Genomic DNA, 14,041 nt, shown 5'->3' with positions numbered 1-14,041 from the left:
GGTTGTTTTTTCCTTCTCCTTTTCCTTCTCCTTCTTCTCCTCTTCTCCCCCTCTCCCTCCCCCCTCCTCCTTCTCCTCCTCCTCCTTTCTTTTAAAATATTCATATGCTTGCTCCTGCAGGCTAATTAAATTGGCCAAGGGGTTATTGGGCTCATGGTTAAGGGAAGCCATTAATGTCTCCTTGATGTGGGATATGTACAGCCATGATAAGAAAGGATTTTATGTCCAAGCAACAGTGAGAATATGCAATGAGCTTGCTTAAATCAACTAGGCTGGCCATCTTTTCCCAGATGCTACTTGATTAATCAGCTGGGACAGTTCCTACCTCAACCTTTGCAGTCTGAGAAAATGCCATTTTCTAGGACCAGAAAGAATGGCTGCCAGTTGTTTCTGCTTCTCAGGAAACATTCTCCTGCAGTTCTTCCTTAATGATTCCTGTGATTCCTCAGTCTTTCATTGGTCCTGGATCTGAAGAGGCAACAATCTCTCTCTTTTTGGTATCAGAAGACACTTGGGGAACAATCCTGACCATGGGGTCTTTCTAGGACATCTGAAGCATTGGAACTTGAGGGCACCTTTCTTTCTCTTCCTGTTGGGCCATCGACAAATGATGATTTCGGGGATGAGAATAGTCAGTGGATCATATTGTGTTAGCGACACAACTGGCATTCCTACTGAGTCAGATTTGTCTTCCATGTGGAGACTCTGCTACAGACAGAGATCTAAAGTATCTAATGGGAGGGCAATGATGATCTTTAGTATGTGTTTAGGACCTGAGGACCTGATAGTTATATTCTGCTGTGATTCCATGCTAAATAATGAATTCTCTATGAACAAACTTATATGTTACTTTATGTTTGTGAATACCTTATGGTCATTTCCTCCCTCTTTGGGAGCTGATAAGAAAATTAGCAGAGGTAAACAGATCCTACAAATGTACTGTAATCTGTTATTTTTATATCAAGCTGAGATTCCCCCCCTGTCTTTCATGTCCTAGATGATGGATGCATAAAAATAGAATACATTCATTAATCTTATAATCTCATAGGCAGAAACTTGAGCAAGAGAATAAAGAAGACATATTGTTTGTAGCTTCCGTGTAATTTTGAGTGTATAGCTTGATTCCCAAGTATTTGTTTGATGCATTTCCATCCTCAGGGGGGATGACTCTGTCATTTGGCAGTTTGAGGCAATTGCCTCAGGCTCAGATGCTAGGAGATGGCAGCAACTGTGGTAAGAGAGAGCTAAGTGCAACAACTGTCTTGCACACTCAGCTATTTTGTTTTCTTCAAGTTCAGTGACAGATGTTATCCCATCCCAACTGTGGAAAAAAGGTTTAGTCATCAATCCACTTATAGAGTTCATTTTCACTGGAGGCATCCCAATGTCTTCATCAGGCCCTGTTTTTCAGACACATTGGTACTGTAATAGAGAAGTCAAAGAACATGAATAGCATTGTGGACCTAATTGCAGAACAATGCTGAAAAGGAAATTATTATTACCGGTTGGCAATATAATCTATAGAAGATGTTCTCCAATGTCTGGTAAAAATGGAAAAGACAGTAGCATTTATATCTTTATATTTTTCATCAAGCTGAATGTTTACTGTTGGATCAACAGCAATAAATATTGATATCAACTAAAGTTCAGGTAGTTCTCTTTTAGTGGCTGCTTGCAGTTACAACAGTGGTGAAAAGATAACTTTATGATCAATCTTCACATATACTACCTTCATAGATCTGTAAAGGAAAGCTGATATAAGATCATAAGCACATTCATGTTTTCACTTAGCAAGTTACTTGGCTTAACAACTGAGTTGCCAGTCCCAGTTGTGATTGCTAAACAAAGACTACCTGTAGAGTTGTGAGGAAAGCTTTGGAAACATTACATCTATGCAAGGATTAACACAGACTTCTCTAAACTTGTACTTCCCAAATGTGTGGGTTGTACTCAGCCTAGAATAATTATTTCTGAAAACTGTTTCTTTCCCAAAGAATAGTTTTGGTTGATTGTTTTAGTACTGTATGTTTATCCAAATTCCTCCAGTCACTAGCACTCTTTGAGTAGATATAATAAACATGGAGTTAACAATCAACACAATATTAACAATAATTTGGAAATACTTTTTTATAAGTAGCATTTGGAACCTCTCTGGATAAGGAGAGTACAGGAGATCAGTTACTTGTGCTCTGGAGACACTGTCTAAAAGATGTTATGAAAGATGATCATGTTCTACCTGAGACTGAGTTGAAAGATGTACAAATGACAGGCTATAAATATAACATGGAAAAAAATGTTACACTGGACATACAAAAGAAACCAACATACTTAATTATTAAATTAAAAGAGACATGCAAACAACAAACCAAGAGAGTCACCTGGATAATTTTCCTATATTGGATTTACAAAAGAGGCTTGCCAAGGTTTCAACAGTGTATTTTTTCTGTTGTATTTTTTTTCTTTCTTCACTTTTTAAAGCAGTTTTTATGTATTGTTTTCCTCTTTTTGAAAATACATGTATCTGCATTATAATTATTTTTGTTTTTATTCATTTTTCTGTTAGTATTTTAGAAGCAATAAAAAATAAAAAAGATTAAGATTGTTAGTAGTAAAAGAAAGGAATACAAAGTTAGTTTATCTGATCAAGATTAAAATAGATATGTTGTTATTTCTGGTAACCCTTAATGGACTTTTGCTGACATCAGAACTGAAATAATGTTTTATGGATTTATTTATAGATTAGAAATGAAATATGGAAGAAATCATTTGTTAGATTTAAAGAGAAGGCAATAAGTTACTAAAAGTATTTCTATTTGTAGTGAAGATGGAAAGTCCTTCATATATTTCTTTTCTTTTTCTTTACTATATTCTTATTTTCTTTTCTTTCACTATTTTTCCCTTTCTTTCTTTTTATTCTATATTTTTCAATTTGCATTAGTTTTTACTGTTGTAATTATAATCTTTAATAAAATTACCAAAAAGAACCATCTGATTAGCAGGTTAGTTTTACAGAGACATCTAACTTAGGTTATCAGCAGGATAAGAATGAATTTTTTCCCCCTATTTCTGTGATACTTTCTTTTATTTCTGTGATTCTTTTTTCAATAAGTTGGAGATCCTGCTGGTTCTAGTATGAGGAAGTTTGGCTGGATTAATCTATTGTGTTTAGGCTACAATTATTTATTGAATAAACATAATTGGGTGGGAACATTCAACTGAATAAAAACGAAACAAAACATAACATGTGAAGTAGTCCAGAGAGAATGAGAATCAAAATTTTACCTATGGCGAAATGTGTGATTTGGATTACAATCTTTTCTACTTGTCAGCTTAAAAAATCCCTTTTCCCCATTTTTTTCCCTGGAATATCACATTTGTTTTTGAGATAGGAAAAAGGAAGGAGCTACTTCAAAGGCAATTTCACCTGTGTTCATTTTCAAATATTTGTTTTGGCATGGGTAGGAATGTGTTTAATCTTGTTCTTTTCTGGCAGGCTACTTTGTAAAACCTGTCTGAGTAGTTCCCCCCCCCCCTCTCCTTCAGCTAAAATTATTCAATTACATCCAGCTTTACTAATGACATGGTAGCAAGTAGCAGTTTACAGTTGGCACTGGGGAAATCCAGTTTCAAGTCATGAAGCTCACAGCGTGACTTTGGGCTAGGCACATTCAATCTGCTGAAACTGGCTGTTGAGGTGGGAAAAATAAGGAGGAAGTGCTTTGTGAAATATCCTCAGTTCTTGAAAGAAAGGTGGGCTATGCATCTCTTTGTTCTTCACCAGAAACGTAAACATTATCTGTAACTTTCAAGAACTGATGATTATAACCAGCAAAATCACAGCAACCTCTGTTGATAGAAGAGTGGTAGAAGAGTGATAGAAGACTCTTGCACCATCCAAAATTGCCTGCCTCTGCACTTAAGCCATGAATCATGATTTACTAATTCCCGTGGCTGTGTTTTGGTGGCTGCTAAGAGTTACTGGTATCAAAAATGCACAAAGCCATTGCTTGGTGTATGTACCATTAATTGTTGACTACAGTTTTTGTATGTTATTTCCTAAGTAACTGCAAGCTTTCTCATTTTATGCTCCTTCCGACTCGTGCTTGGTAGAGGGAATCCAGTAACCACCACTGATTACTCGATTTCTTCATCTTTTCATTTCAACAATATTTACTCAGACTTTCCTAAGAGAATAATATCTGCATTCCCTTTGCTTTATTTGCACAGCAAAGTAGCCTATTTAATTACAAACCCTTGTATAAACTAGTCCTACAATGTATTTATTCAGTGAAAATAATAAATTCAAAAAATAGGAAAATATGCTCTGGCTTCAATGTGGTCAAATACAAATGTATAAATTCTATAAACAGAATTCTATAAATAAATATAATCTCCAATTCAAGGTGTTAGTTATTACTTTAGAGTCTGGGTCCAAATTATCAGAAGAATTTGGTTTGCCATCCCACTTGCACTGGCAGAAGGAGCATGCTGTGGACCCCATTGGCCAAGCAATTTCAGCTAACAGTGTCCAAGAAAAGCCTTTCCTGCGATGGCACCTGCCCTCTGGAACATCATACCCCCATCCTTCCTGAGTCTGCCAGATGACTTGTGGACCAGGTAGGGGAGTGTTATCCTAGTAGTGGTTACTGGATTAACTAGAAAATCTCACCTCTGCTCTATTATGTATCCCTCCTCCCAGCTATCTTGGTTATTTCTTGTTAATTTTGATATTTTGGTTTATTGCTTTACTGTTTTAATTTTTATAAGAGAGAGCATGATATCTCAGCGGCTAAAGATCCTGACTTTATCTGCTGAAAAGCTGACACCCTGAGTTTGAGACCTGAGTGCTGCACAATGGGGTGAGCTTCCGTTATCTGCCCCAGCTCCTCCCCATCTACCAGTCTGAAAGCATGCAAATGTGAGTAGATAAATAGGTATCACTTCGGTGGGAAGGTAACAGTGTTCCTTGCACCTTGGCATGTAGTCATGCTGGCCACATGACCACAGAAATGTCTTTGGACAATGCTGGCTCCCTCAGCTGAGAAATGGAGATGAGCACCACCCTCTAAAGTCAACACGACTGGAAAGGGGAACTCTTTACATCTACCTTTTTAATTTTTATACTATAGTTTTATCAGATTGTAAGTTGCCCAGAGTTATGCAACAGTGAGATGGGAGGTGAATAAATTTAACAAGTAAATGAATAAATAAGAACTGTCTGGGTTGAAAGGATTAAAAGTTTTTCTCAGTGTCTTTCTCTCACATAGACCATGAAGTCCGGGTTGTAGAACTGTGGACTGTAACATTGCATCAATAGGAATGGGTACATTCTGCAATTGAACAACCTGCTTCCTTGTAGGGATATTGCAGGTACAAACCCTTCAGAACATGGCAATCCACATGCATTCTGCAGATGAAGGATTGTGTTCTCATAGGGGATGAGCTATTAAGGTTGCTGCCTCTGTTCCCATTATGATAAGCCACTAACCTTGGCTTGTTGGCTAAGGCATAACTTCACGTATCACTCTAAGCCATAAAACAGCACTTACAAACATTCACATATACATTAAAGTCAAATCATCCAAAAGTGGGTCTAGGTCTAGGACAACTTGCCCCAGCTGCCTTGCCCCAGTCAACTCGCCATGGGACAACTCAACGCAGGATAGCTGAAGAGAGGGACAAGTGAATTGCAGTGACCTTGTCTTGATTTAGGTTTGAACCTTCTCAAGTTAGAAGTCTTTGAGGCTGTGGTGAGCTGCAATTCTACTTGAGTTTATCCTGCACTGAATTGTACCACGGCAAGTTGTCCTGTGGTGAGTTGGCCATGGCAAGTCAGCTGGGGTGAATTGGCTGGGGCGAATTGTCCCATTCCATCCAAAAGTTATGCTTAGTTTGGAGACCCCTGGAATAGACCCAATGGACATTTCCACCTCTATGATTTGATGAACCCACAACATATACATACTCATTTTAAAACATATTGAACATTTGGTATACAGGTTTTTTTTTAAAGACCTTTATTCTACTACTGGATACTATAGTACCAAATGCAGCTCTTTCTAATTCAGGGCAGAGGCAAAGGCTAATAAAATTAATGCCTTTGGAATATAGAATTTCACAACCGCTCTCTGACTACTGCATTCCTAAATTGTTATCCTAAATTGTACAGTAGATACAAAATTGGAATGGTGGGTAGAATTCTATTTTCACTAGCACTAAAATAATGTGGGTCTTTCCTTTGGTTTGAGAGGCCACCACTTTTCTTTGATTCAAGTTGCATTCTTTGTCAATTCTCTGCTCACTTTTGAAACAACTACAACCTTGGAGTAAATATCAGTCACCATCTGGCCTAGACAGCACCAATAGATTACAGTAAAAAAAAAAAAAATCCATGGCACTGTACTGAAAAAAGTGGAAATTGTTGCTTAGAAAAACAGGTGATGAATCTTCATTCACAGAATCCTAAGCTTCCCGTTTTCCACATCATTAGCAATCTACTTGATAAAAGGACCTTCACCTGCTTCTCTGATCAATGACAGGGATTTCATTCTGAGTAGCTCCGGACCTCTAGAAGAAGCAATATGCTTGCACTGTCATTATAATAAAAAGCACTGTAATATTTGCACAAATTTATGTCAAATCCAAACATTACACTTAGCATCTGTCTACTAATTGTTTCTACAATTTGATTTTATCTGTAAAAGAGGTCAGGGTTTTTTAAATCAAGGGTTGGTGTCTCATAGAATGAATCAACTGAGGACCTTTCACAATTATTAATCTAATTTTGTTGCATCATATTTTCTTTATAGTTTAAATTTGTGCTGCTCTGGTCTTTGACTGTAATAAACACACACTGACTGGGGAATTCTGGAAGTTGAAATCCACAACTCTTACAGTTGCCACATTTGGCATTCCCTAGTCTATTCTATTGCTTGGGGCAAGAATCCAAATTAAAAACTGCCATGACAGATAATTATATAGCCTCTGCTTAAGCATATCCAGGGAAAGGAAGCCTATCTCATTCTGGATAATTGCCCTATAGCAGGGGTGTCAAACTGCCAGCCTACGGGCCGGTTTCATCATACCGAAGCTGTGCCCACCCCATTGCTGGCAATGCAAAAAGAGTTGCAATACGTCGCGACACTTCACGTGACGTGGCGAGTTTGACACCCGTGCCCTATAGGAATCTGCCTTCCTATAATTGAAATGTATTATTCCATGTCCTGCACTCTGGAAATGAGAGAATTCCTATTGAAAAAAAGCAAGTATTGATCATTCTGTGTGATCTCATTTAGTTGTTTGAATAATGAGTAATATACTCCATTATTCTCTTCTCAAAGCTAAACATCCCCATTTGTTCATTTTCTTTTTAAGGTTTAATTTCTAATTCCCTAATCACCCTATTGGCTTTCTCTGAACCTATTCCAATTTATCTGGATCCTTCTCAAAACATGCCCAGCATTCTCAAAGTCAATTCTAACCGTTTCAGAACAAAACTGGCCTTGTGGCTTCTTTTGATTTATATGGTCTTACCACTTTGCCACCAAAAACAGAAAACAATGAAACAAATCAAATCAAAATGATATCTCTCAGTTCTTCAAAGCCATTCAAAAGGCAGTCACCTAGCCATGGCTGCCACCTGCTCTTTGAACAAGAGACAGGAGTCTAGGATGATGAACAAATTTCACGTTGATTGTATCTGGGGCAGTGCAAATCCCAAACCAAAATAAGGCTGGATCTCTCCCTCCTACCAACAACTGGAACAGGTCCTGGAGAAAGGAGAGCAATCTTAACACGGTGCTTCCCACTCCCGACTCCTTATGTAGAACTAGAACACTGTTTCCCAAACTTGACAATTTTAAGGCATGAGGACTTCAACTTCCAGAATTCCACAGCCAGCAACGCTGGCTGTGGAATTCTGGGAGTTGAAGTCCTCATGCCTTAAAATTGTCAAGTTTGGGAAACACTGAACTAGAAGAATGCCATGATTGATGGTATATCATGGTGTTGAAAAATTAAGGAGGGCCAGAATGGATGCACAGCTCCCATCCTGACCCTGCCATAGGATGTCACTAAGTGTGATTAACACCAGTTCAGTTAGGACACAAATGCAGCTGGACGGGATCCAAAGAATCATCTTCCTCTAGGGCCCTCTTAGTCTCCAGCCTGACTACCTTCTCAACAATCTTTTTCAGAAAGGGGAGCTTGATTAGAAATTATTCGGCTCATTCTTGGATCCAACCATGGCTTGTTGAGGAAGAGACAAACTCTGCTGGAACCATCTCACTTAAAGATGAATTCAACATTGCTTGTCCGCAATGACTCTTCATCTTCCAATGTGCCTTATCTTCCAAAAGGAACTTGAATCTAATAGTGGCTCTTTTCAGAGTCTGGGGGGGGGGGAGAGTTAATCCATTTCCCTAGGATTGATTGGCTGAAAATCCTACCTAGGCAAGCTATATCTAGGATCATTCTGAGTCTTCAGATTCAGAAGTTAAAGAGACTCCAAATTTTAGCACGCATCACAGAAATCAGTTGAAGAGAGGACAACTGAGGAGATGCAGGGGCAAGCAGAGTCACCTGATCCAGAACCTGAGCTAGGAGAGACCCCAAACACATCACCAATTGCAAATGAAGAAGGGGAGAACAAACATCTATGGAGATTCTCAGTCATCTACTGTAGTTCATGGTTGTCCCAAGGTGCTTTTTCCAAATTGAAAAAAAGCAGACTTTCTTGGCTTTTTTCTTTGAAAACGTTTTGCTTCTCATCCAAGAAGCTTCCTCTTCTGAGGAATTGAACTGAACTGAAGAAGCTTCTTGGATGAGAAGTGAAACTTCCAAAAGTCCAGTTGCCTTTTGGAAAAAAACACTTTGAGGACAAAGGAAGAAAGAGCAAGGAAATGAAGCCATCCACCACCTGATGGAAGTGTGATTCAGCTTGTTATAAGGGCTATATAAAGAAAACTGTGTCTTGATTGGTTCTTTATGGCAATAAACATTCAATTCCCTGACTGCTTGTAACTCTGTTAGTATATGTTTTGGATTTCTTAGCTTACCCTACTGAACTCTGGACTAGAATCTGGATACTCTTGGATCGTTTCTGAAATGGCGTTTTGTCTTTCTGGACTATCTGAAAAGTAAGATTTGTATTTGAATTGTCCAAGCAAAGAATATGCATTTTTAATGTTTTTATGTTATTATAGTTAAAGTTGTAAGACTATAATAAACAGAGAATATATCAGAAAATGATTGCATGTATGCTTAGTAGCATAGAAGACACCATACCTCAATCAACTCAATAGATACCTGCACAGCCAAAGTTCTATAGAAAGTAGCTATGAACACTCAGTCTTGAATAATTCTCCCAACAGACCTTCTTCTCAAATGATCCTATAATTGATCCTTCCCTTGGAGGGACTTGGGTTCTAAACAGGGCTGCCAAAGGGCAACCCATGGATGTAATCATAGAAGATAAGTAGTTACGTTTTGCTGTTATAAGCTCAGCTCATGGGCCGACATCTGGATTGTTTAATAACCGGGCTGGTTTTAAACACCAGATCTGTAATCTGATGAAATTGTGTATAAGAAGACGTGTCATGTTGAACACAAAGCCTGTTCTAAAAGAATATGTTACTTGAGAAAATAGCTGTTCAATACCATTTTCAGTATATTAGATAACGGAAACCAGAGAGTGTGTAAAATATTGTTCTAAAATTACATATATTGTCCAGTTAATTGACATGAAGTGGAGAATCTCTCCACTCCAAGACTGAATGGTGTCCACCTTCCGGAGAACTCGTCATTTTAAAGATGCATTATGTATCTTGAAGCAGTGGGGCTCAGTTGATTTTGCTTCTGCCTGGCCTTTCCCAACAGGAACTGTGAGAGGAATTACATTTCTTAGACATTTCAAGTTTCTAACAGTTCCTTGAAATGGTGGCTCTATAATACCAACTTTCCCAGTCCCTCACTTTTCCAGGTGAAAGGAAAAAAGATATAACTTCAGGAAGGATGAGGCACGTCACCTAAGACCTTTATACTCAGAGATCTTCTGTGTTTCTATACACCATTTCTGTGGTCAACTTGAACTCATGAATATGAAAAAGCAATCCTGCTTCCTGCTTCCCATGCATTCAACTGACTCTACAAAGAAGCTACAGAGTTGTCATTGTACCTAGTTAAAGTTCTCTCTCTACTTGGAAATTCTGATTTTTTTCATGATTTCCTGTCAAATAGAAAAATATAAATACATTCTTTGCTAATTTTTATACCAATGTTAGTTGTAAAAGAAAAGAGAAAAATCAATCACCTACAAGTTCAGTGTAAAACAGTGGTTCTCAACCTGTGGGTCGGGACCCCATTTGGGGTCGAACGACCATTTCACGGGAGTCGCCAAACAACGCAGTCCGCCATTTTTTTCCCCTTTTCCTTAGCTGTGCTACTCCCTTTTATTCTATTGGCTTTTGAAAGCCAATAGAATAGACTCTCTTGAATAGAGTCTAATTCTATTGGCTTTCAAAAGCCAATAGGAATTGTCCAGGCTGTCTCTGTCCTGCTGAGCCTGCCAAAAGTCCCATTCTGCAAACGGTGCTGCACCAGTTGAGTAGTCCTCGACTTACGACCGGTTGGGGGTCGCGGCATTAAAAAGGTTGAGAACCACTGGTGTAAAAGGTCTTACACATTTTGCTAGATGCTGTTATAACTCTATAGAAGTAGCTCAGACCTAGTGAACATGGTATGGGAAGCATTTAACATTTTGTTTTGTTGTAACTTGTGATTAAATAACAATTACTCTACAATACTGCTACGTGTATTCAGGAAGAATGTCCAATAAACACAGCCTATTATTAAGAAACAATAATAGAATTAGGCTGCATAAAATTAAGGTTGGGCTGTTTATATAATAGATTATATAATGTTTTGCAGATTTGCATGGTCCGTATTTATATAAATAGATGCTTTGGCGTTTGCATGCCAAAAATGATACTATCTATTGAAGTCTGATGTGTAGCAGTTCTAGGTGGTCATGTTACACTGCAGTGAAGATCTGAAAGACACTCAGTGTTGGTAAATGGATAGTTTTCCCAGTAAGGGACATCAGACTCATAATTAGAAAAAGAATATCTCAGATTTTTTAATGGCTTATCGCAAAAATCCAGTTATAAGTGACTTAGAACACACACTCCATCTTAGTGCAGTCATCTATGCTCCAATTTCTCTTTTAGCTTATGCTTTGTTTTTTTTCTTCCTGCTCTGAAACCAACTGAACAATGATCGCTAGTAAACTGCTGGAAAAGTTTAGGGTAGCTTTTGACACTTTTTCAGACTTCCAAGGCAGGACAAATTTCATGCTGATTCAAAGAGGAGAGGAGAGATGGCATGTCTGTCTGCCTGCCTGCCTGCCTGCCTGTCATCATTATATTTCTATCCTCCCTTTAATTTGTAGAACTCAAAGAGATGTAATATAATATGTCTGGGCCCTACTTTCCCCACAAAAACAGCTCTATGAGGTGAGTTGGCCTGAGAGAGGGTGCCTTGTCCAAAGTCATCCAGTCAGATTTCATGCCTAAGGGAGAACTCAAACTCAGTCTCCCAGTTTCTAATTCAGCATCTTAACCACCTCACCAATTTAATGTTGCTTTTGTGTATTACATTCAGTGAAGTTTCTCTACAATGCCTAAACCAGGGGTAGTCAACCTTGGCTCTTTTATGACTCGTGGACTTTAATTCCCAGAATTCCTGAGCCAGCTTAGCTGGCTCAGGAATTCTGGGAGTTGAAGTCCACGAGTCATAAAAGAGCCAAGGTTGACTATCCCTGGCCTAAACTTTGAGGTGCTGTGTAAGACAACAGAAGACTGAATTCTGAACAGCGTAACACACACATACATTGGCTGTCCCATTAATAAATATGTATAACGTAAAGAAATTCAGTGGATGCAGCCCTTATGATACCCTTTGTTGTGTTTCTGCTTCTCTCACAACAGTTAAAGACCAAGAAGTCTGGAGGAAATAAAAAGCAGCAGCTCAAATCAAAAGCTTATGATGCTTTTGTCTGTCTGTGTGTGTGTGTGTGTGTGTGTGTGTGTGTGTGCGCGCTCCGAATCAATTGTGATCCAGCTCTTTAATTACAGCCTGAACAGAATGTTTTGATAGCTTTCCTGGACTACCCAGTTGGAATTCAGGAAGAATTTGTTCTTCATTAAATAAAAAATAAAAAAAGCAAGTTAGGCATCAGCCAGCCTCTGGGAGGGTTAAAAATAATCACCTGCAGTTGAAATGGGACTTGGGAACTAGGAAGTGCTGTGGCTCGAGTTTCCTGTATAAATAAGTACAGCTTTCACACAGCTCTTGCATATGTGTGGTGACATGTGCTTTAAGAGATAATGATAACATACTTCTAATAGCAGGGAGGAGATTATTTCTCGTAGTGACGGGAGGGAGGGAGATGAGTGCACTTTCAAGCCTATAACATGTAAAGCTTTCCCATGCAGCAAGGAAGAAAGACGGAAAGGGGGAAATTGTTTTATTTTTCAGTCTCTGAGCTCTTGCTGGCTGTAACATGTCTTGGAATTACTGAAATGTGAGTGAAGCTGTTGAAAAGTCCAGCAATGAAGAGGGAATTCTCCTCTCCGTTTGTGAGGTATGTCAGAAAGATCTGCATTTCTTAAGAGCAAGGACTGTGGATTCAGGGGGCTATGTAGTTCTTTCATTTTCAGATGTGGGGGATCTTAAACAGAAATCATGCTTGCTATCTAATTTAACTTAAACTGTTGGTAGTGCAATTCTAAGAAAACTGAGGCAAAAAATTACTGTTTTTAGATGCTCAGTGCCAGGGCTCAAACTATAAACACAGCCGTGTGTCTGTAAATGTATGTGTGTTTTGTGCATGGGTATCTCTCTCAAAAAATGATGCTGACTTGATCAGTGCAGCACTTAAAAAGAGTAATTTTATCTGTAGGGAAGATGAAACTCAAATGGCTAAGGTTACAGGCTCATCCATTTGAAATGGAAACTTAACAGCTTATCAAAAAGATAATATAAAAGGGACGAAATGAGAGAGTCTGTCTGAAAACATACCCATTTATTGTAGATTGTGGATATAATTGGCAGTACAGTTTATCTGTAACTTGTATGTGAAAAAAACACCAGGTTATAAGGATATTTTATTTGTTCAGTAATTTAGAAAGTACAGTGGCAGATAGGCTGGCAAATATTGAAAGAGTAATATATGGAAGTCTGTCTTTTAACACAGATTACCATTTTCTAAGCAGAAAATGAAATGTGTGTTTACATATTTATAGACCTCTTGGAAACCAAATCCTTGTGTAGTGGTCTTAGTACAAAGCAGTTGTTTCTGCCTTTGAAATATTATTGTGTGTCACAAAGGAGCTAATAAACCCCCAGAATTTGAATTCCAGTTAAATACTTTGAATTATTTTTTTTAAAAAAAGTACTTGTATAAAATGTGTTTTCTGCAACATACATTGGTTTGCAATTGTGGTGAATATCTGTAGCTCGAGTGTAGGATGAGGGCAAAGGTTTGTCCTCCGAGCTTGTGGGCTGGTTTCCGAGTTTCAACTTCAATTCCGCTGAAGATGTTGCCTAGCCTGGTAACGAAATGTTCAGAAACCAACCCCCAAGCTTGGAGAACAAACCTTTACCCTCATATATTGGTTTACTTCTGGAAACATGGTTCCAGAGACTTCGAACAGCCTCTGCTTGTGGAATTTTGGTTCTCTCACTTTTATCTTAACCTTGTTGAGATGATCCAAACTGGATTTATGCACAAGTCAGAGGGATTTAGTATCATACCTTCTGGCATTTTCACAACCTTCAGGCATTAATTGTAACCCTTGCTACCTGCCGTTTCTGCACAGTGTACAATCTGTATTCAGTGTTTATCTTCATGGGATGAATGTTTGCATAGACTACTGTAATACTGGGAGAAACTGAGGGTCAGAGGTAGGGTTTCAGGTAAGGTCCTCACCCCACTATAGTGTCCTCACCCACTATTGTACAGAATAACAGAAATGAAAGGGAT

The 14,041-nt window shown here is 38.5% G+C and overlaps 1 protein-coding gene across 1 annotated transcript in view; it reads left to right on the top strand.

Annotated features, from left to right (window-relative positions):
- Positions 1-12,309: 12,309 nt before the first annotated feature.
- RNF144B (ring finger protein 144B) overlaps positions 12,310-14,041 on the top strand; it is a 47,803-nt gene continuing 46,071 nt past the window's right edge. The window contains exon 1 of the mRNA XM_039322634.1: positions 12,310-12,640. The gene's annotated coding sequence lies outside the window, so the exon portion shown is untranslated. The remainder of the gene's footprint in view (positions 12,641-14,041) is intronic.

Source organism: Crotalus tigris, unplaced genomic scaffold, assembly GCF_016545835.1.
Source record: "Crotalus tigris isolate CLP2741 ecotype Arizona unplaced genomic scaffold, ASM1654583v1 scf7180000024119.3904262, whole genome shotgun sequence".
Classification (NCBI taxonomy): Eukaryota; Metazoa; Chordata; class Lepidosauria; order Squamata; family Viperidae; genus Crotalus; species Crotalus tigris.
Note: the sequence above shows the minus strand (reverse complement) of the source record. Positions and strands in the feature narration are given on the sequence as shown.